The sequence below is a fragment of the Natator depressus genome, chromosome 1, assembly GCF_965152275.1.
Source record: "Natator depressus isolate rNatDep1 chromosome 1, rNatDep2.hap1, whole genome shotgun sequence".
NCBI classification, from domain to species: Eukaryota; Metazoa; Chordata; order Testudines; family Cheloniidae; genus Natator; species Natator depressus.
In genome coordinates, this window is record NC_134234.1 from 242,144,067 (window position 1) to 242,167,220 (window position 23,154).

The 23,154-nt window shown below is 41.7% G+C and overlaps 1 protein-coding gene across 3 annotated transcripts in view; it reads left to right on the forward strand.

The window, feature by feature from the left end:
- FGD4 (FYVE, RhoGEF and PH domain containing 4) overlaps positions 1-23,154 on the forward strand; it is a 175,446-nt gene that overhangs the window by 51,058 nt on the left and 101,234 nt on the right. Inside the window, exon 1 of one of the 3 annotated variants that reach the window (XM_074939625.1) lies at positions 14,713-15,043. The exons of the other annotated variants lie outside the window; for them this stretch is intronic. The gene's annotated coding sequence lies outside the window, so the exon portion shown is untranslated. Of the gene's footprint in view, positions 1-14,712; positions 15,044-23,154 lie in introns of those variants that run through there. 3 annotated transcript variants of the gene reach the window in all.

Here is a 23,154-nt window from a genome sequence, read left to right on the forward strand (position 1 = left end):
AAAAGTAACCAAAATCTTATACAGTTAGATAATAGAAGTGACACAATAACGGGGAAGGGACAGGAGGAAATTTTGAAAGTGGGAAGGGAGTACACTCCAGATAATTAACGCTGAACGCTGCATAAAATATAGGAGAGAGAAGCAGAATATAGTTGCTCCATCTCTCTCTAACTGGTCCCTGGTGTGCAGTCAGGGTATGACCATAAGAATCAGATGAAAATAAAGAGGAAATCAAGTTGACCTAGAAGGACAGCAGAAAGTGCTCTTGAACAGGTACTGCACAGCAGCCCATTTAAACCACAGGTGTTGTAGCTGGCAGGTTCTTTTGAACACCCAACATATGCTGGCTCAGTGCCTCATTTACAGAACAACTGGGACAAAGGACAAGACTGTGGTAGCCAGCTTTAATATGAGGCTAAGGTGGTTTAGTCATCAAGTCATCACTCTGACAATCTAACTGAAATGAAGCTTCACTGAGAATCTTCAAGTATCAAAACTTGAAATACTTCTGCAGTGGGTAAGCCAACCCTTTCAGTCCTCATCCCCGCCGTAAACCAGTTTTGTTTTTGTTTTTTTAAGGTAAAGTGAAAAGGACTTTTTCCAATAGATTAAGCAGTCCATGTAAAAGGAGATTCCAGATGCAAGAACTTCTTTAACAGAGAAGTGGAAAACACATCTGGGTGAAATAAAAGAAATTATTTCATGCTTACAAATAAAAAGTAGCAATGAAACCAAATGAAAAGAGGACTCTTCAAAAGTAAGTTGAAGGGGAGTTGGAAGAAGAAGACCTAAGAGCTGTGGGAATGTATAACTGACATAAGAATGGACGTATCACCACAGAGAACCTGATATAGGAAAAGAGACATTTCTGGTAATCTGTGTGAAACCCTTACCAAGGACTTGCTTGTCTATATAAATGTTAAAGCTACCACGGCAGACTCAGGCATAGAAAAACTGGCTTGATCAAAGTCAATTGTGGACTGGTGGAAGGGATGGTCTTTGGTTAAGTTACTGGACTGGGAACCTGGGGTCAATTAATGGCTCTGTTTCAGGATTCTGTGTGACCTCAGGCAAGTTATTTAATCTCTGCCTCAGTCTTCTCATCTTTAAAATAGAGACAATATTTCTTTTATCTCTTTTGCTTACTTAGATTGTAAGATTTTTAGGACAAGGGACTGCTAGTATATAAGTGTACAGCACTTAGTACAATTAGGCCCCCATCTTGACTAGGGCCTACAGTTGCTACTGCAATAAACAGCCTCATTGAAGAATAGATCTAAAATTTAGATCTCAGATTCTGTTCTACCTAGGTTATATCATGTCAGTCATTGTAGAATATGAGCTTCTTAAGAACCAATTAATGTAAATTGGTGCAATGAAAATGGATTAGGGAGGGAGCCAAAGATGGATATTGTCTAACAGTACAACCTTAGTTATTTGAATGTCATGAGTGACCTAAAATAAGCGTGAATATAAAGTGTACTATCTGTATAGGAGATGTTGAAGCATTACTTTGTTTCAGATAACTGTGGTATAGCACTGATATTGGTCTGTATGCATTCAGATGGAATCACTCCTCCCTGTTCTTGATGTGAGCAATAACTCTAGCAATGACAGTGATTAAACCAAATTTAACTCAGACAGAAAAGTGTAACAAAGTGTATTTTTAGTGATGTTTTATTATTTATTGTGCCAGACACACTATTGCTCCTTTCAGAACGTAAAATTACCAGGGTGGGATGAAGAAGAATTTACTGTCCATGCTTTAAAAGGCAAAGGGAAGTTTTATAGAACTAAAATGTTGTTTGAAAAAGGCATTATGTATACTGTTTCTTTAAATATGTGGCATGAAGCCTAGAAGAAAGGGGCTGAAGGAGTGTTCTGGATCAAGATTCTCATCAGGGATGACCGAAAGTAGTTTAGTTTTGGGGAATAATAGTGTTTTTGCTTATTCTGACGAATTCCTTGTGTTAGAAGTGACTCATTCTTTTATTCTTTACTATTGTCACATGAGATGCTAGCTAGTAGGAGTTGCAGAAAAAAACAGGAATGCTAATAAATGTCATGTAATAGGCATTCTGTGCAAGCAGATTTCTTGGTGAAGGCACAGAGAAAAATAATTAGATTGTGAATCCATCGTTGACTGACTGGGTTCTTTAGATATAGTACATATTCTTTTTTTGGCATGATGTGTACAAAGGGTAACGTGGTCCAGCTATGCTTTCAGGGACAACTCTTGTTGATCATGGAATGAGTCTTTGGATTTCAGGAAAGCCTCCTGTTTCATAGACCAGTAAACCAACAGGAATCTGCTTAGCTGAGAGAATATGGGAATACTGTCTTGGTTCCTGGTACTTCCTGCTTCCATCCTTTGAGATGGAGGTAACTGTTGGGCATCACCAGATGGAACCACTGCAAATGGTCTTCCTAGTTCTGATTTATCTGAATATATAAGCAGTAAGTTCTTGGAGAACTGCTTATCAGCTAGTTTGCAGTTCTTAGAGACACAGGGTTTCATAAAATCTGTTCACGACTTTCATCTCTTGGTCTATCTCGGTATTGCCAACCCAACAAAATAATGTCCGGTCCTAAAAATATAATCTCGAAATTGTTTAAAAATCAACCCCTCAGACAGAGACAAACACCTACAAGATCTCTATCAAGCGTTCTTACAACTACAATACCCACCTGCTGAAGTGAAGAAACAGATTGACAGAGCCAGAAGAGTACCCAGAAGTTACTTACTACAGGACAGGCCCAACAAAGAAAATAACAGAACGCCACTAGCCATCACCTTCAGCCCCCAACTAAAACCTCTCCAACGCATCATCAAGGATCTACAACCTATCCTGAAGGACGACCCATCGCTCTCACAGATCTTGGGAGACAGGCCAGTCCTTGCTTACAGACAGCCCCCCAACCTGAAGCAAATACTCACCAGCAACCACACGCCACACAACAGAACCACTAACCCAGGAACCTATCCTTGCAACAAAGCCCGTTGCCAACTGTATCCACATCTATTCAGGGGACACCAGCATAGGGCCTAATCACATCAGCCACGCTATCAGAGGCTCATTCACCTGCATATCTACCAATGTGATATATGCCATCATGTGCCAGCAATGCCCCTCTGCCATGTACATTGGCCAAACTGGACAGTCTCTACGTAAAAGAATAAATGGACACAAATCAGACGTCAAGAATTATAACATTCAAAAACCAGGCAGAGAACACTTCAATCTCTCTGGTCACTCGATTACAGACCTAAAAGTGGCAATTCTTCAACAAAAAAAGCTTCAAAAACAGACTCCAACAAGAGACTGCTGAATTGGAATTAATTTGCAAACTGGTTACAATTAACTTAGGCTTGAATAAAGACGACTGGGAGTGGATGGGTCATTACACAAAGTAAAACTATTTCTCCGTGTTTATTTCTTCCCCCCCGCCCCGCTGTTCCTCACAGACGTTCTTGTCAACTGCTGGAAATGGCCCACCTTGATTATCACTACAAAAGGTTCTCCCCTACCCCCCCCCACTCTCCTGCTGGTAATAGCTCACCTTACCTGATCACTCTTGTTACAGTCTGTATGGTAACACCCAATGTTTCATGTTCTCTGTGTATATTAAAATCTCCCCACTGTATTTTCCACTGAATGTATCCAATGAAGTGAGCTGTAGCTCACGAAAGCTTATGCTCAAATAAATTTGTTAGTCTCTAAGGTGCCACAAGTCCTCCTTTTTCTTTTTGCGGATACAGACTAACACGGCTGCTACTCTGAAACCTGTCATTAAAACATATTGTGGCTCTGTTTTTATTTACTTTTTTGATTTCTAAGGTTTTAGCAGGGTCATGTTCTCAAGTTTTTCTCCACAACTGAGAAAAAAATGCATTTTAAATGCAAGCTGAAATTTTCACATAATCACATAGCTCCTGGTATATTATGATCAGTGAAATTGGAATCAGAGGGCCAGTGTTCCCTGGAATGACTGTTAATGATGGGATAACAGTGGAATAGATAATGGAGGGAATTAGGCAGGAAACAACTCGGACATGTGGACAGAATAGACCCCGAGGGGTTAATAAAATTTCACTTGTTCAACTTTAAGCTCCATTCAGCTTCATACTTTGTGAATGAAAAACCAGGAACTGAGGCTTTGAGAAGAATGGCAAACATTGTGAGAGCTGGCACCATTCTGTCTGTTCAAGTTCCTTACCTATGGCTGTTGCCTGTGTAGGTTCTACTCATGAAAGCAAATGTTAGAGTGCCAATGTTTCACAGTGGGGCTTCAAGGAAAGAGCAGGACTGTGTCTGACAGAAGTAGTATGTTACACTGAGTGTTCACTACAGTATGTTAGGTACAATATACAGCTTGCACATGTGGAAATCTATTGAAATGGACGTCCCTTTCCTTATGTAACATGCCTGAACAAATTCTATAAATAGATTTTTACAGACGTTCTATAGAAAGGATAGTCATTTAGAACAATTTCTTTAGAAACCTATTGGTTTCATCTCCGCATAATTCTGTAGGATTGTTCTATAAGGGTTGGCAACTTGGGTGTGTTGGAAGCCTGTGACCTTGAGGGAATGTTAAGTTGAAAGCATGGCTTGCTGGAGGAGCATTTTAGGCCAGCAGATCATTGAATCTTCTGAAAACAATGTTGCAATAACACTACAGCTTTAGTAGAATACTTGGCATTCAAAAGAGGAAAAGAATTGGGAGGTCGCATCAGTGACTGATTGTTTCTGTGTTAGCTTTTTGCAGGAATGAAATACATAATAGAGGATTCAAATACTATTGGTTTTTAGTACAAATTACATAAAAATAAGACACAAGAATGAAACAGTTGAAAATATAGGGCTGTCCTATTTACTGGTCGCAGCTAGTTGCTGAAGGGTAATTTAGCTTGTGTAGACACTGCACCTATTTCTTGGATATAAATTCAATATTTAAAATGTGAGCCTGGAAATGGAAGTAACAAGAGAATAAGCTAATACCCTAACTCAAGTCATCCAAAGAGCCCTAATTGCTTTAAAAACTGCAATACCACTTCTTGTGTATTTTGTAGTCATTTTTCACAAGCAACACTGCATACCAGGCTTTTAAGAAAGGGCAGTATAATCTGTATAGCTGTAATTGGACAGAACTTTTAAGTCAAACAGAACGTAGTTACCAAGATAAATTTGCCCAGGACACTGAGTTGAACTTGTATGAGATCTTCTGTGATGTCTAATAGACAGCTCTTAAGTTGTTGGGTTTTTTTTACAAATCCTTAAAGTATAATTGTTTTTTAATTATAATTCTGCTCCAGTTCCCACCCCTGGATGCTCTTACTGTGTTTTGAAATTTGTAGTATTGCGTATTTCCTGAATCACATCAGTGTCAGTAATGGTTATGAAATTCAGAACTTCCTTTTTTTAAATGCGTCGTTTGTAACTCTCTTTCTGTTGCTAGTTTATAGGCTAAATCCAAAATGTGTAGACTCATTAACAGGTAAATATTTGCGATTAAGGAGAAGTCCAGTTCACATTGCTGGTTGTAGTTTTTTGATGAAAGGCATGGGAGGCTGTAAGTACACTATTTTTAATCAATGCATCTTAAGTATAGTATAGTTCCTTTGTTATATTTAGCTAGCTAAATTTATAGCCTGTATCGCCATAGTATCTGAGCATCCCCCAAGAATTTGAAATGAGAGATATTTCCTCCTTTCCAGCCTTTAGGAAGGCTTGATTAATTTATAGATCTGATTTGTGTGAATGAGGGAAAGAATTAAATAATTTGAGGGAAACATAAGTCATATCTTCTGTATTTGTTGCTGGACGTGATAAGACCTATGTGGTCATTTTTTGCCTTTGGAGAAGTCCATTTCATATTCTAGGTCCCTCTCCCCTGAGACTTGTCTCCCATGCTCACATGTAGCTATTGAGGAGGGAGAGTTCATCTCTCAGGTAGATAAAGCTGCTCCCCCCTCACTTGTTGAGGGCTTTGAACATCAGGTCAGACACACTGAGTTGGATTCTGTGCTCACTGGAGAGTCAGTGCAGTAAGCAGAATGTTGGTGTGTTTTGCAATGTCTCTCTTCATAGCAATGGCAAAATGTTGTAAATATGCTTTGTGCTCAAGTCTTTTATATGAAACTGTTTTCTGCTACCAACATTTGAATGTTCTCTTTCTGCTTCTTCTGTTGCTGGTCGATCTCTGTGGATCACAGGATGAGAAATGGTGTTACCGCCTATATCTGTAGTTAAGGAATGATTGTAGTGCCTCATCTAAGTCTTCTGTTGGCTTCCTTAACAGTGAAGCCCTGTCTGCACTTCAAAGCCTTGCCATTATAGCTATACTGGCAAACCCTCCTACTGCAGACACAGCTAATACTGGCAAAAAAATGCTTTTGCTAATATAGCTTATAACTGTTTCCCAAACAAAACAAGCTAGATCTGCACAAGCTCCTTTTATGCCAATTATAATTACATTTTGCATTTGGGCTTTTGCTAGCATAGCTAAATTTAAAAATAAAAATAAAAAATAGGCTGGCAAAACTTTACATGTAGCCCTACCTGGTCTGAGAAAATGTGACATAGCAGGCTGTCTGGTGATGATGGAACTTAAACTTACACTATAGTAATTTAAAGCATTTGACAACGTAGCGAATTATACAGCTGCATCCACATACAGATGGGTAAAAATACTTTGTTTTCCTTTGACTGGGATAGTGCTTCACTACTGAAGTCAGACTATTGACAATGCTGAAAATGTCTTTCTGAAAAATTGTTTCTTACTAGCAAAAAAATATTTCTTCAGTTTATAATGTACTTCATTTTGTTCTGTGCAATCATTGGAAATGCAAGTAATGCTACTCTTTTTTTTTTTTTTTTTATGGTTTATTTTTTTTCATGTGACAACCCCCCGCCCCACTCCCGGCCAGCCATACACATGAGAACTACTACAGGTTACTTAGTAGGTTAATGGACAAATTATGAAAAATGTAAATTTCCATTTGCCAATTCTGCAAATGCTACCATGCCAATATCTGATTCTTACATGTTTGATGGAAAGACAGGTATTGCAGACCCTCTGGTTCTCACACTCTATTGTAAAGCTCCATGTAAACAACACTTTTTTGATGTATTCAAATCAGCAGAGGGAAATATTCTTTTAAACACAAAAGTAAATAGGGAGATTATTTTTAATGACCTTGTATCTTCAATGCTGTAGTTTCCTAAAGCTATTTATAATATCATGGCAGTATCCAGAGGCCTCACTCAGGATCAAGACTCCATTGTGTATGCATGACACCTAGCACACAGACAGGTGCTACTAAAATGTCTTTTTGCAATCCGAGAACTGCGTGTTCTTCCTTTTTTCTGTAGGGAGATTGCACAGGGGAATATGGAGCCACAGTAGTAACTAAAACTTTGAAATGAGGAAAAATGCTTTGATTGCCTTTCTAGTAACACACACTCTCTCTGTTATCACTTAGAGTGCACGAACAGTACTATACATGGGCTCTCTGAAAGCGAACACTGTGGTGCTGGCAGACCAGGTTCCAGCTTATGCCAGTGCTCCAGGCCTCAGTGAACACACTAATGCATAGCTGGTCTGACCAGTCTAGCTTATCTGTGGGTTAGTATAGTTTAAAATAGATATAAGAATGTGTTCAGTGTTTAGACTTTATGGAATTGCTTGTAGGATGCTGCATGTATTAATCCTACTTTTATAATATCTGTATCCCGTAGTATAAAGTCATATTCAGTGTTTGCATTGTAAACCTCTGCAATTATATAATTTACCAAACAGAAGAAGCATTAATTAAAGTGCTTGTCCAGCACACAAGATGACCCATTGAAGGCAAATGAGGCATTATGTAGCATCAAAGGAGAGGAAACCTTGTTGATTGTATTCCCCTCTCCCTCCAGAAGGGGAGGCCTGGGGATGAACTCATCCCATCAGCTTGGATTCTGGAGTGAAGGGGATAAAAATCCCTGAAAAGGAGAAACTGAGTCTCTTTATGCTGTCTGGACTCTGAGGGGCAAAGATTTGTAAACATAAGTAACAGATCCCCATGCTGCTTGTTATGGCTCAGCCCTAAAGGACGTATACAGCTGCTTATTATAGAAGCTTATATTAGCTTTTTTAAATCTATGACTGTAACTCATTGGTGTATGTATGTTTCCTGTTTTAACCTTGTAAACCTCTAATTTCTTTTGTTAGTTAATAAATCTTTAGTTTATTACAGGATTGGCTACAGGCATGGTCACTGGTTTGAGATCTGAATACACCTGACCTGTAGGAAGTGACTGGTGTTCTGGGACTGGTTGTAACCTGAATATTATTGTGATTTTGGGGGTGAAGTGACCATCTATCACATAGTCCAGCCTGCCTGGGTGGCAAGATAAACTGGAATGCCCAAAGGGACTGTCTGTGACTCCATGGTAAGACTGTTGGAGAGCTTTAGGAGTTAACACTTGTTACTGGTTTGGTGAAATCTTCTTATAGAACATACAGCTAGTTTGGTGTCTCTTCCCTGCTTTTTGACAGTTTGTCCTGAGGTTGGCACTCATGGTTGTGAGCCACTCCAGACAGCATGACAAACACAAGCTGTGAAAATTGACACACATACATGTACATGGAATTTTGAGCATTCATTCATTGGCACAGCTTCTGCTGCTATTAGCAAAACTTAAGATGTTGCTGTTCTTTTCCCCTTTGCCCCTGCCCCCCTTCTCTTGCTCGCTTGGCATTAGAGTTGACAGCTGTGGTCACAGATAAGGAACACTCTGCAGTTGCATGATTAAATATCAGGACCTGGTTTCCTGGATAATAGTACTACTAACTAAGCTAGCACCCACTGAAGGAGCTTCAGGCTAGAGAGTAGCAAGATGGCTTGCAAAATAGTCATGTGCCAATTTGTCAGAAAATTGCTGTGCAAGACCTTCATACCCTTCAGCAGCGCGGAAAGACTTTGTTAGATGTTCATGCACAAAGGCAGTTTTAAGGCCTAGCAACTGGTGGCAAAGAATTGCCAGTAGTACTTTCTGCATCGCTTTCCTCTTATGGCAGCTGGAATTTAGGCCATTGTATGACAGTCTCTCAGGTTTAATGAACAAAGATTTTATGTATATAAACACATACAACCAGCACTGGAAATACTTATAAATAATTTTGTTTTTGTGGTAACTATATTGGTGTTTTCCACATAAGATTCACCATTCTGTTGTAATTAATTTTTATTATGGGGTGTACCTTAGTACAGTGGTTTTCAAACTTTTTTTCTGGGGACCCAGTTGAAGAAAACAATTGATGCCCGTGACTCAATGGACCTGGGAATGAGGGGTTTGTGGTATGGGAGAGGGTTGGGGTGAGGGCTGCAGGGTGGGGCCAGGAATGAGGATTCAGGGTGTGGAAGGGGGTCAGGGCTCTGGGGTGGGGCTGGGGGATGAGGGGATTGGGGTGCAGAAAGGGGTTTCAGGTTCGGGGGGCGGGGTTCAGAGCTGGGGCAGGGGATTGGGGCACAGGGTTCGGGGTGTGGACTTACCTCCGGTGGCTCCTGGTCAGGCTTCCCACCTGTCCTGGCACCGTGGATCGTATTGCTCCCTGGCAGTGGCCAGCAGCAGGTCCGGATCCTAGGTGGAGGCGCCTAAGTACCCCCCCCCAGTTCCCATTGGCCGGTTCCTAGCCAATGGGAGTGTGGAGCCGGTGTTCAGGGTGGGAGCAGCTCACGGAGCCCTGTGGCCCCCCTGTCTAGAAGCCAGACCCACTGCTGGCCGCTTCCTGGGCACAGCACAGTGTCAGAGTAGGTAGGCAGTAGCTTGCCTTAGCTGTGCAGCACTGCCAACAGGACTCTTAATGTCCCGGTTGGCGGTGCTGACCAGAGTGACCCAGTGCCTGACATGCCATAACCCAGTACTGGGTTATGACCCGAACTTTGAAAAACGCTTCCTTAGAACATACACCTACACATTCCTTCTGATCTTCTTAAGGTGATGACTTCACAGTCTCTCTTCAGCAGGGTCACCAACTGGTAGATCACAATCGACTGGTCGATCCTAGAGCCTCTGACGGTCAATTGTGATCTCCGGCCACTAACAGTCCAGCGGTGAGCGGGGTTAAGGCAGGCTCCCTGGCCCCGTGCCACTCCTGGACCTGGAAGTGGCTGGCATGTCCCTGTGGTGGCGTGGCCCCGGGGGGCAGGGAGTCTCCCTGCACTGCTAGAGTCTGCAGGCACCACCCCCGCAGCTCCCATTGGCCGTGAACAGGGAATTGAGGCCAAAGGGAGCTGTTGGGGTGGTGCCTGCAGAGAGGAGCAGTGCACTGAGCCACATGCCCCCACGCCCAAGGAGCCGCAGGGACATGCCAGCCGCTTCTGGTAGCGGCGCAGGGCCGGGGTAGGCAGGGAGCCTGCCTTTAGCCCTGCTGACCAGGAGCTACCCAAGGTGAGCGCTGCCCAGCGGGAACCCGCACCCCAACCCTCTGCCCCAGCCCTGAGCCCCCTCCTGGAGCCAGCACCCCTGTGCCAGTCCTGAACCTGCATCCCAACACTCTGCCCTAGCCTGGAGCCCCCTCCTGCACCCAAACTCCCTCCCACAGCTTGGACCTGACACCCCCTCCTGCACCCCACTCCCACACTCAAGTCCTTGGCCCCAGCCCAGAGCCCGAACCCCTACCCCAGCTCGGTGAAAGTGAGTGAGGATGGGGGAGAGAGTGACGGATGGAGTGAGCAGGGTGGAGCCTCAGGAAAGGGGCGGGGTAGATCCTGGGTTGCACTTAAATTCAGATAGTTATCTTGTATGTAAAAAGGTTAGAGACCACAGCTCTACAGCGTGGCATAAAAGTGTGTGTGTGTGTGTGACTTGAACTCCTTAGAGCCAGAGAAGAATGGCAGCCCCACAGTTCCCATCCACACTTCTCACTCTCGTCAGCAAAATACTCCAAAACTCCTCAAGAACAGCAGCAATTCCTGTGCATTAATCAGCTGTTACCAATCTCCTCAACTTTCAGTCAGTTAGGGAATCTTTAGCCATTATCTGAGGTGGCTCATGTACTGGAGTTGGAGTGGAAGGATGGTCTAATGATTAGGGCACTAGGCTAAGCCTTGGGAGATCTGAGTGCAGTTACCTGCTCTGTCATAGTCTTCTGTGGGAACTTGGGCGAGTCACTTAGCCTCTTGGTGCCTCAGTTCCCTGTCTGTAAAATGGTGGTGATAGTACCCTACCTCACAGGGGTGTTGGGAGGATAAATACATTAAAGATTGAGGTGTTCAGATAATACAGACCTATATTAGTCTGCCGTATCTTCTTTTCCTTTGCTTTGCCCCTTTAGTTGGGATCAGTGATCCTTGTTCTTCCTCTCCAAAGATTCCTGTTGAGTGAGTCTTCCAAGCTGACGCTGACCTTCTTTGTGTCCTCCTTCAGTGTCTCAAATCACCTTTTTCTGGGTCTTCCTTGTAGTCTTTTTCCTGGGACTACTAGATCTTGTACTCTGACCAGCATATCTCACCTCTCATCTCACATTACCCAGCCATCTCAGTCGATGTTCCCTCAGCTTTTCCGTGATGGGATCTGTGAGGGGTTTGGGCCCTTTGGGGTGTCACCTGATGTGCCTGAGTTTAACCGAGCCTCCCCCTTCCCAATCAGCCTCTTCTGCCAGCCTGTGTTCCCTTTACCTGACCTTGCTGGGTTAGGCTCACAAGCCTCTTCCAGACAAGCACATAGGCAGAGCCACACCTCACTGCAGACACAGACTGAAGTCAGCTCTGTGTGAGAGGTCTCCCCCAGCACTCACGTTCCCACTCCCTTTAAGGGGTACAAACAAAAAGGTTTTATGAAATTTGCCCCCTCCCTCAACGTGGAGGGAAATATGCACAACTTCTTGCCCCCCCATTAGAAATTACATAAACTGGGTTCTATTATAAACAAGCAACAAGTTAATTAACAGCAAAAGGTGAGTTTTTTAAGTGAATATAAGAGATAAGACAGAACAAAGCAGATTATTGAGCAAATAAAACAAAGTACGCAAGCTAAGCTCAATATACTAAAGAAACAGGTTACAAAATGTAATTTCTTACCCTAAATGTTACTTTTAGGCAGGTTGCAAAGTTTCTGTGGTTCAGAATTCCAGTTATCTTTCTTTTCAGATTGGACCCCCTGTCTCAGTCAGGACTCTTTTCCCCCCCCCCCCCCCCCACTTTCCCTTCAGGTGGCTTTAGCAATCTTTCTTCTTGGGCAGACAAGCCATGGAGAGGAGGAGTCCGGTTTGCCTTCCTCCCCACCCTTAAATAGGATTTACATAAGATGGGAATCCTTTGTTTCCCACAGTATCACAGTGTTTGAGTCAGTGGCAGTATGGAGTGTCCGCAGGAAGGCCAGACCTTTTCAGTCCATTGCCCTAGCAGTGGGCGTCACCCAAAGTAGCATAGTTGAAATACAGATACATAGTCAATATTCCTAACTTCAGACACAGAAATGATACAGGCATACAAATTGGATAATTACGTTCAGTAAATTATAACCTTTCCAATGATATCTTATAAGACTCCTCTTGCCTAAAATATATCTGTCGTATTCATATCATAAGCATATTTTCATAAAGAATATGGAGTGAAACGTCACAGGGGCTACTTGCATCACAGCTTGTACCATTTCATTGTCACCTATCAATCCTCCTCTTACCCAGTTCCACCTGAGTATTCTCATTTCGGCAGTGTGAGGTGGTAGTTTCTCTGTTCCTTGCTGGCCAGCATTCTAACCTGCATGCCGTGGCTTTGGAACGGGAATGGATAGGAATTTGCGGAGAGAATTGTCTGAGGTCTACACAGACGTGAGGGAAAATATCAGGTCCAGTTTTGGGCTTCTGAAGCCCATTGTCACTTGTAAAGCATTTCAGCCATCAGTTAACATTGGGAGGCAGTGTGGTCTAATGAACAGGGTACTGCCTAGGTTTTAGTCCCAGCTCTGCCACTGATTGACACCATGGGTAAGCCACTTAGCCTGCCTGTGCCTCCTTCTCCTCCTACCCTTTGTCTATTTCAACTATTTAGACTGTAATCTCTTTGGGGCAGGGATTCTTCTTACATGTTTGTACAGTAGCTACAACAATGGGGCTCCAATCTCTCCAGCAGTCTCTAGGTGCTACCCTAAAACAAATTATTAGCAATAGTTTGGTTTATTTTAATTTATAACTATAGTTTTTTTGTTCTTTTTTTATATAAGCTTAGTTCTTTTATATCAACTTGTATAGCTCAGCAGTGCAGTGAGGATGAAAGGAATTGAGGATCCAGGAATGAAGGGCAGCACTGAGTGGTCTCATGGTGTGTAGCATCATCTGCAGGGAAACTGTAAGATTTATCACAGTGGGTTCCAATAGAGGGCTTCTCATTCTCCTATAGGAATTGCTAATAGGCCTGCAGGATCAGAGCTAGATAGCAGAATATAAGAGCAGTATTGGAGAAGGAGGGGAAAAGGTTGGCTGGTTGGTTTTTCTTTCGCCACCCCCCGCCCCTGTATAGTAAGTCTGTTGAATTGGAAGTTCCCCATGCTTAAGCTGGATCCAGATACTGGGTGGTTTGGCATCAGTTTACAAAAATCCTCTTCCATTTTCCAAAGCACTGTAAAGTATGAATGACAGAGTTTTGGAGGACGAGGCAGTGAAAGGCTGAACTTGTAAACCGATCCCACCCACAAAATATTGGTAAACTGACAGGCATGCTGTCACTAAATAGGGCTCTTATTATTTTGAATGAGAATGGCATGCAATTTAAAGCCTTAATGTATGCCTTCAAGGCTCTTTCTTCTCTGCAGGCAAGACTGCTATCAATTGTTCTTGAAAAACCACTTCCCTGCTCTTCCTGTCCTCAAAATAATGTCACTGAGGATTTTGCTAGGAGAGCTCCATTGGGCCGCTACATGTGTCAATGCAGGTTTCTTGCTAGATGGGTATGGTCAGGTGAGATGAGTAGGTTCAGTTACTACACAGTCCAAAGAGCGTTTTCTAGACTCTCTCCTCTGTTTCATATTCAGACTGCTTGTGGAGAACAGGTAGCTTTTGGCTGCTGAATCAGCTTTAGTCTTGCTGGATGCAGAGACAGAGAACCCAGCAGAGGCTCTAACAACAAAAGCAAGGAATTGCAATATTCTTGTGGAATAAAACCCTAAATTAGGAGATTAGAACATTTTTAGGTAAGGCAAAGCATAGTAGCTCCAGAAAATGCAGCAAGTGTTCCAACAGAGTAGGTATGAAACCTTTTCCAGTGGAAATAAACCATCCTTTAGAAAATTATTCTGGCAATTACTTTTGTTCCATACTAGCATTGACTTAGTTTACCTAACGCTCCTACATTCTTGTATTGTTTTATTAATAAGATTTAAATTTTAATAGCTGTTTTGTTTGCTTGTGACATAATATAAATCTCAATCTATCCAGTGTGGTCTGGAAATTAATTCATTAGAAAAAGACTGAATGAGTGCACTCAACCCTTCTGGAAATTAAGGTGAAGAATAAATCTAGAAGATAATTGTGTCCATAACTGTTGAAAGCTATTTTTAATAGACTTCAAGTTGAGCTTTGTGTGATCTTATTCTTGAGCATTAAACCTACCCAAAATATTAGACATAGACCCCATCAAGGTTAAATCCAGATGAAAGCTTTTGTTGTGGTGCAGTGCCTTGTTTAAATGGCAAAACACCTGCTTAGGCATGCCCAGTAAGTGCTAGAAGCTTATATGTCCCTTCGTTAAGGATTTGCAAGGCTGAAGCACAAAGAGTGATTGTTACCCAATAAGTGGTAGTCACACACTCTACCAATAGCCTTAGGAGAATTGGTTACCATGGAATCCACCATCTGTTCACTCCCCGCTGGAATGTGATTATCCTTACTGTGTTGGGGACTGGCAAAAGCAGGGAAGCGTGTGCTGTCTGCAATTATCTGCAATGGAGTGTGTTAATGGAAGCTTTGAATTAGTAAGCTGGAAGAGCACATAAAGGGATTTTACCAAAACTCTTAATCATCTTTAGCCAAGAGGAGTAAATGCAGCTTTTATAAGGTTAGTACTAAATGCACAATATATATACCTTTTTTTGTAATATTGATGCAATATATGGTTTCGTGATCTAGAGATGAATAACTATTAGTCATTCAGTCTAGCAATTTTTATCAGTAAAGACTGGAAATATTAATGTTCTAAAGATTCTTTTGTCTCATTTTAAGTAGTTGATTTTGGATCTCTGAAGTAGGAAATGAGAATAACAACTAGCCGAATTGGGGCAATTCGTACCTCTTTTCTATGTGAAATACTGTTCATTGCCCCCATTACACATTGAACTAATTGACTGACTGATTTACACATCTTTTAATGTTAGTTGCTTTTTCTTTAAGTGGCTTGTGGTAAGCTTCACGTTGTTCTGTTTTGGAAGGGGGGATTGGGATGGGGGGCATTCAAATGGAGGTACTGGTATAATAGATACATGGTTGTGACTTAGAACATGAAACGGTAGTCGAGTGCAAGATCAATTCCCCCCCCCTTCACTGCCACCCTTAACTCACTGACCGATTAAACGTTTAGAATCTTTATTTCGTAACAGTATGCGGTTCAATTATGCAGTGACTTTGCACGAGTTCTCAGGGTGCTGTGCGTGTGGAAACAATATGACAGTGCTTTCATTGCAGGGTTTCAGTAAAAGCAAGTGTAAAATTAGGGAGACGCACTTTCATTTGTAAGGCTCCTTTCTTCTGTATCCATGGAGTCCTTTTTAAACAGTGTTTTGGTTGTGCTGCCGGAGGTAGGTATAACAAATGCTTGATTTAACATTATTTATATACAATTAAAATTACTGTTGCCTTTATACAAGGGACTTCTTCTAAAAATATGTCTTAAAGCACTATTGTACCAAAAATAGTCATTTAAGATAGTGTCCCTTCTGCAAGGATTTCTGGCCATGTTTTGGGATTTTCTTTTGAAATAAAGTGCTTATGCTGCATGCATTTTACCAAGACTGCCATTTTTATTTTGTATGGGGGAGGGCAGCACTAAAGCCTTTTAATTATGCCATGTCAGTCTTCCTCATTCCACTGATCTGCTGTCTGTGCTCTTGAAATGTCAGTAGGTTGAAAATGACATGGTTAATAAGGTCAACAGCGGGCAAAATAACAGTTTAAAGATGGTGAATTTTTCATCTGGCAGTGTTGTGCATTTTTGTAAAGTCTTGTAGTACTGAACACTTAGTTCTTCTCCCTGGAGCAGTTATGGTGGCAGCGCTATGGTATATGGGTTTGTTATGTAGAACGCACAGTAGCATGACTGCATATGTGCTCTGGAGGTAGGTAGGTAGGCTTAAAGTCCCTTTAAATGCATAAAGGAACAATGCTGTGCTTATACATGGTGGAAGTGGGAGAGTAGTTTTGGTAGGGGCTGTACCACCTTTTGTAATAATTAAATGGTTTTGCTTTTGGACAGATCCCTTCCTCCTTAACAATTAAGTGTTCTGCAATTGAACAGTGTCATTTATCTAGAGCTTGTTTTATTGGACTTGTTCGTGTGTACCACTTGTGTTTCGTACTGTTATATTTGGGTGCTGTTTAAAAGACTGGCTCGTGTAGTTGGAAAGACATGAGACTTTCACCATTAGGACATTATGGACTTGAACCGGGTCAAAACGAATGATCAAAAGTTATGTCAAGGTAATTTTGTGGCTTATGTGAAATGAGTTGTTGGTCCCAGTTCGTTTCCTACGTTTCGTTTCGGTGTCAGTCATAGAATTCACCATCACAGTGGCCAATGAGATAACAACGGTGTAAGTGTAGGCAGAGAGGCCAACAATGGAATGGACTTAAAAGTGGCTTCTTGTGTGATTTTTTTTTTTTTTTTGGCTATATGATTTGCATGGAATCTGTACTGCCACTGCCTGTGTTCTGTTTCCAGCGTAAACAGAGGACTTCACAACTGCCATTCTCTCAGATGCATCTCTGAATTTTAAATGACAGTGATGAACATGGTGTAAATGTCTAAATAGACTTTCAATAAAATATTTTTTTAAAATTGGAATTCATAAAAGAGGCTGCAAAATGTGAATTTTTTTTTTAACTTTGGTCACTGGGTCAGTCTTGATCTGCAGACAGAGGGATTTAAAGACCAGTCAGTAATTAATCCATTAAAGCATCTGGCCATTCATAACAGATTTTTTTTCGTCTTCTGGATGCTACGAATGTTAAAATACGTGGACATTAAAGTAACTGATTCCATAAGAATCAATGTGTTGTGGACAACACATGTAAATGTCCCTGACCTTCTTACTTGATTCAGTGACAAATGAGGGCTACAGCAATGCACAGTCATAAGGGAGACCTATCCTGCAATGCTGGCTGTCTTGGTCAGCAGAGTCCATAGGTTGCACTAAGCCCCTCTGAGGAGGAGTTCCCTAAAGAAGGACTCTGTCGCCCCTCGGAATTCCTCCCTAAAATCTATCCCAGAGCAACACTGCTACCTTTATAGGAGATCTACATGAAGGAAAGATCACCTTTAGTGCATCTTGCCACAACCTCCTTCCCCTCCCCACCCAAAACCGCCACCAACAAAAACTACTCCAGGATGCATTTAATTAGTGAACAAAAAAGACATAACCAACATACTATGGCCAGAAATGTATGTATAGTGTAGGTACTTAATTGAGGCATTTCTTAAGTCTCATTTGCAATATCTCTGTGTATTAAACTATAAAGGAAGCCTGGCATTGAATAATGGGTTTGATTCAATGTAAAGGAGTCTAAAGGGCTTGCCAGCAAACTGACCCAATTGTTTCCCACAAACAGACAAGTCTTTCTGCTTTTTCTTTGACACATTATTCTGGAATGCTGTCTGACATGACTTGGATTTATGCATTGCATCCAGGCTGTTAGCTTGCAGAGTTTGTAAACAAGTTTAGTTTTGATACATTTTTCTACTGTTTACTGATATGTTTTGAATTAAAAAAAACAAAACAAAACCCAGCTTGTGGTTTGCCTCCTTGGGGATGCTCCTTAGCTTCAAGGTTAAAGCTGGCAATCCTCTCTCAACAGTCAGGGTTTTGGAAAGTCATAGTGTCTGTTTACAAGCCACTCTCTTTGCAACTTGTGTGAGATAATGGAAGTCTAGGGATGTTGGATGTGGGAGGAAAAACCTGCTGACATGGTTGTTGCTACTGCTGGTCTATTTGTAAGTCCTCTATATGAAATTACTTGTGCCTTCCATGCCTATTTTTCTTTAAAAATATTGCTGATGTCTGCATTTTCTCCCCTCTCAAATTAGAAATTGCTATACAAGGATTTAGGAAATTTGTGAAATAGCTTAATTTGGTTGAAAGCAAATCAGTGCTCTTGTTGTGATGAGATTTTGCCTAACTACAGCTAAATAGAAGAGACTCGGAGAGTGGCAGTGAAGGATTAAAAGTACACCTATACATTTATAATAGAATTTTTAGTGTTTTACAAGGGATTTGTATTCAGTAGGGAAGAATATAATGCTTTTTACCCTCCATTAGCAACATCTAACTGAAGATTTGGAGGACCTCCAAAATTGCTTTATAAACCAGAATAAATTCTCACAATTTACCTGTGAGGTAAGTAGCCTTCTTCCCATTTTGCACATAGGGAAACAAATACAGAGGGTAAGTGGGTTGGTAAAAGAGGCAGGAATAGAATATTCAAGTGAGAGTATAAAAATGTTGCTTTTTATCATCCAGTTGCTCTGCTATATATAATTAACTAGCAGTTAAATGCAAGATGATACTTAGAATGCCATGAACATGGAACAAAATAGTGTGTTTATTGCATGTAAGAAATGACTGAGCAAACTGGCTACTTGAGTGTTTAAATCAAACAGTCCTAAAACCTGATCTTGGAAACGCTTATGCATGATGGTAATGTGAGTAATCCCTCTTGAGTTCCAAAGGGCTATTCATGTGAGTAAAGTTACTCTCATGCTTAGGATCAGACTGCTAGTTAGTAAGGTGTTTTTAGATTGAGAAACACATTCATAAATCACAGGCACATCAAATAATGTTGTTGACATAGGTGTGTTCAGGCCGGGTCAAGAATTGCATAGGCAATGAAAAATAGTTGCCTGGCTTTTGGTTGGAGCTGGTCAAATTACATTCTCTCAACTGACAATTCAATTTAATTTGGGGTTTTTTGGCTTTAAGAATAGAGACTGATCTCATTAGTACTCTGTATATTTCAGACAAATTGGTTTTCAGACTGTGGGTCATTTGTGAATGGCTTATGAATATTTCATTTTGACTCTTCCCTATTCATGGCATGTATTTGGCTCGTGATACTTCTCCCTGATTGGCCAGCTAGAACTTAGCTGAAGAATGCCAAGTACATTATCAATTTGTGAAACTTCAGGGATTCATGACCATTTTTATGAATTCCTGATGGTTATCTTAATACTTGTAAGTAATAATATGACTCCACAAGTAGCAGCAAATCTAAATTGAGCTGTTTGTTCACAAATCTGTGGTTCATTACTAGACCAGCTTTACTTTTTACACAACTGTCGGGGGAGCTTAACTTTATTACCCAAGGCAAAAACATGCAAGATGGAAATTTTTCATTTCAGATATGATGACTGATGCCATCATATTATAAGCTGCCTTTTAATGACTAGAATTGTGGAAATAATCGAGCTGCAGTAATTGCTGTGCTGGCTATTTTTGCTTCATGCTAGGAGCCTATTCCTGCAAAGGGATGCTACAACATCATACCATAGGGATCATCCTTTAAATGAAAATTTTTCCACAGTTTTTTCTATTAGGAGCCTTTGCTGTAATTTTTAACCTGTTCTCGGCAGTCTATTTAGAGACTTTTCTATACAGTCACTGATGGGCTTTGGACCGTACTTTTTACTGATATCTGTTGTGTTTAAGAAAACAGCACTACACTCTGTTAATGATTTCGTGTAGCAAGTGGACAATCTGTTTTAAACCACATTCTGGATTGCCAAATTCATTTATACTTGTAAGAGTTATGGACAATATGTTTAAACTTGGATGCTGATTAGGCATCCAAATCCATATTTAATTGCCTAAATGAAAGTCCTGATTTTTTTTTTAAAGTAGTGCTGAGTACCCACAATGCTCTCGGACTTCAGTGGAAGTTGTTGGTGCACCACAACTCTGATAATCTGGCTCTTTGGGGTTGTAAGTATGGATTTGAATGCTGAGTTTGAAAATGCTGATTTGTTGTACTCCTGTACAGAAGTTTCCATCCACAGCTGTTACACAAACATCAGTTGCAAAACACTCTGAAGTAGGTATGCAATCTTTTCTCTGTTACAGAAGGGAAAACAAGGCACAGTTTGATTTGCCCAAGGTCATAAGTCTAACAGTCAGCACTAGACCTCAAACACCTGAATCCCAGTCCTGTGCTTGAAGCACTGTATCCTCCTCTGTATATTGAGGTTTTTCATTTTGGTTGACTGGCTTGGCTTTTAGCAACATGAAGTCCATGTACTATCCACTGGAGAACTGTAGGCCATCTTTACTGTTACCAGGCTCTCCATATATTTGTGAGCAGCAGGGTTATCTAAAGAGTTTCTTCAGATGAGTAATAGAAAAGACTAGTCCTCCTCCTACAGGCTGTTAATCATTTTGTAGTAACCTTCTCTTCCAGGGCAGTAATTGCAGATTTGGGGTTTCCCTTGTTAATGTCTCACCCCCCTTGTACTCTAATTCTAAATGCGCTTTAATTGTGTGATATTCAAAAAACCGATCAGGCTTCTGTGCTGGAGGATCTCTTTTCAGTGATACTAAACTTCATAAGCTGCCTACGCTTGCTTTTATATGAAAGTGTAAGTCTGATGGTCCTTTAATCTGCATTCCAGTACTTATGTACTAAATCTTTTCATAACAGAATAGTAGACTAGTAAGTTTCCCAGTTGCTCAGACTGAGTGTCTCAAGCAGAATACCTTATACTGGCTTTCCTTTTTTATTATCATTAATAAATAATTGTGCCTAGTGGATGAAGCTGGGATGGGACCCCATTGTGTTTAGGTACCTATACAAACACATAGTGACGGTCCCTTGCCCCGAAGAATTTACAAAGTAGACAAGAGGGGAAAGTGTGCACAGACAGATGAAGTGACTTGCCCAAGGTACTTCAGCATGTTAGTGGCAGAAGGAGATTTAGAACCCAAATCTCCTAATTTCTGTCCTGTGTCCTACGTATGCTGTCTCGCTTTTATTGTATCTATTACAGTAGAACTTCAGAGTTACGAACACCTCAGGAATGGAGGTTGTTTCAAAAGTTTACAACTGAACACTGACTTAACAGAGCTTTGAAACTTTACTATGCAGAAGAAAAATGCTGCTTTTTACCATCTTAATTTAAACGAAACAAGCACAGAAAGCTTCCTTACCTCATCAAATCTTTTTATAAATTTCCTTTTATTTTTTAGCAGTTTATATTTATCACAATACTCTACTGTATTTGCTCTTTTTTTTTTTTTTTTTTGGGTCTCTGCTGCTGGCTGATTGTGTACTTCCGCTTCCAAATGTGGTGTGCGGTTGACCGGTCAGTTCGTAACTCTAGTGTTTGTAACTCTGAAGCTCTACTGTATTCCTTCTTTTAATAAAGAAACTCCTGATGCTCCTGAAGATGAATAATAATTCAACAAATTTATGTGTTTATATGTAAAATTGCTTGGTGATAGCTCCCGGCCTGGTATTTGATCAGTTTTTAGTATTGGGATTGCCTTGGTTAGGCCTCATACTGGTGAGCTTTCTGGGAGGGGTGTCTTGACATGGTGTGTGTTCAGTACTGTGAATAATATTGCTGAAGTATAGGGGGTTGCTGAGCTATCAAAGGGCTTCATCTGGATGATCTGATACCATCCTTACTTTCTCAAAAGTCCTGTTTTATTACTTAAGACTAATGTAATTGCTCCTTGGAAATTGCATGTTTTAGGTTCTTATGCACCAGTTCTCTTCAATAGCTACTGTATGTGCCATTGCTTGGGGCCATATTCTGGTGTTATGATTGGACACTTACTATAATCCACATGACCCATTTTTGCCCTTTGGTCCTGTTGTGACAATTTTCCGCTTTGTCTGTAAATGACTAAATTTTAATCTACTGCAGAGCAGCTTATCTCTGTAGCTGTGAATGGGTGGTTTATTCTAAAATGTGTCTGGGTAGAGATCTGAGGTTCTCTTAAGAACAGATGTTTGGTAATAACGTGGTGGTCACGTTTAATTCTCTTGTATCTAAAAATGTATTGCTTCATAAATCCTAACACGTGGATATTGTGGTGGTCTGTTCAGGATAAAACATCCACTTTCCTTTGTAGATGCAGGGATCATTGTCTGTCAGTGCTTACTAACAAAAGAAGTTTGTATTACTGCAGTGCTCTTTCTGCCCGCATCCTGATTTTGCTAAATGCTCTTTTTCACCTGGTTCAGAATATGGTCGCTGGCTTCCTGCATGCTGCAATGATTCTTACTTGAGTTCTGATTTTTGCATCAAGCTTTTTGTATAAGATAGCACCAGTACCTCAAACGTGTCTTCAAAGCAGGGGTGGGCAAATTACATGCAGGGCTATGAATGTAGGACTGGGGCAGGGGGTTGGGGTGCAGGATGGAGTTCGGGGTGTGGTGTGCAGGAAGGGTCTCAGGGCAAGAGGTTGGGGCAGAGGAGGGGTGCAGGGTGTACGAGGGGGCTCTGGGAAGATGGGGGGGGTGCACAGTGCGGGAGAGGGCTCAGGGCAGTGGTGCAGGGAGGGGTGTGGAGTGCAGGAGGGGGCTCAGGGCAGGGGGTTGGGGTGCAGGAGGGATGTGGGGTTCGGCAGAGGGATCACAGCAGGGAGCTGGGGTGCGGGGTGCAGGCTCCAGCCTGGCGCAGCTTACCTGGAGCAGCTCCAGGGTGGCAGCGGTGCGCACCGGGGCCAGGGCAGGCTCCCTGCCGTGCAGCCCCTGGGGGAGGGGGGCAGATGGCTCTGAGCGCTGCTCTTGCCTGTGGGTACCTACCCCAAAGCTACCATTGGCTGCAGTTCCCTGTTCCTGGCCCATGAGAGCTTTTGAGGGAGGTACCCCAGGCAAGAGCAGTTCACGGAGCCCTCTGTCCACCCTCCCCCAGGAGCCACAGGGACGTGGTTCTTGACGCTTCTGGGAGCGGCGCGGGGCCCA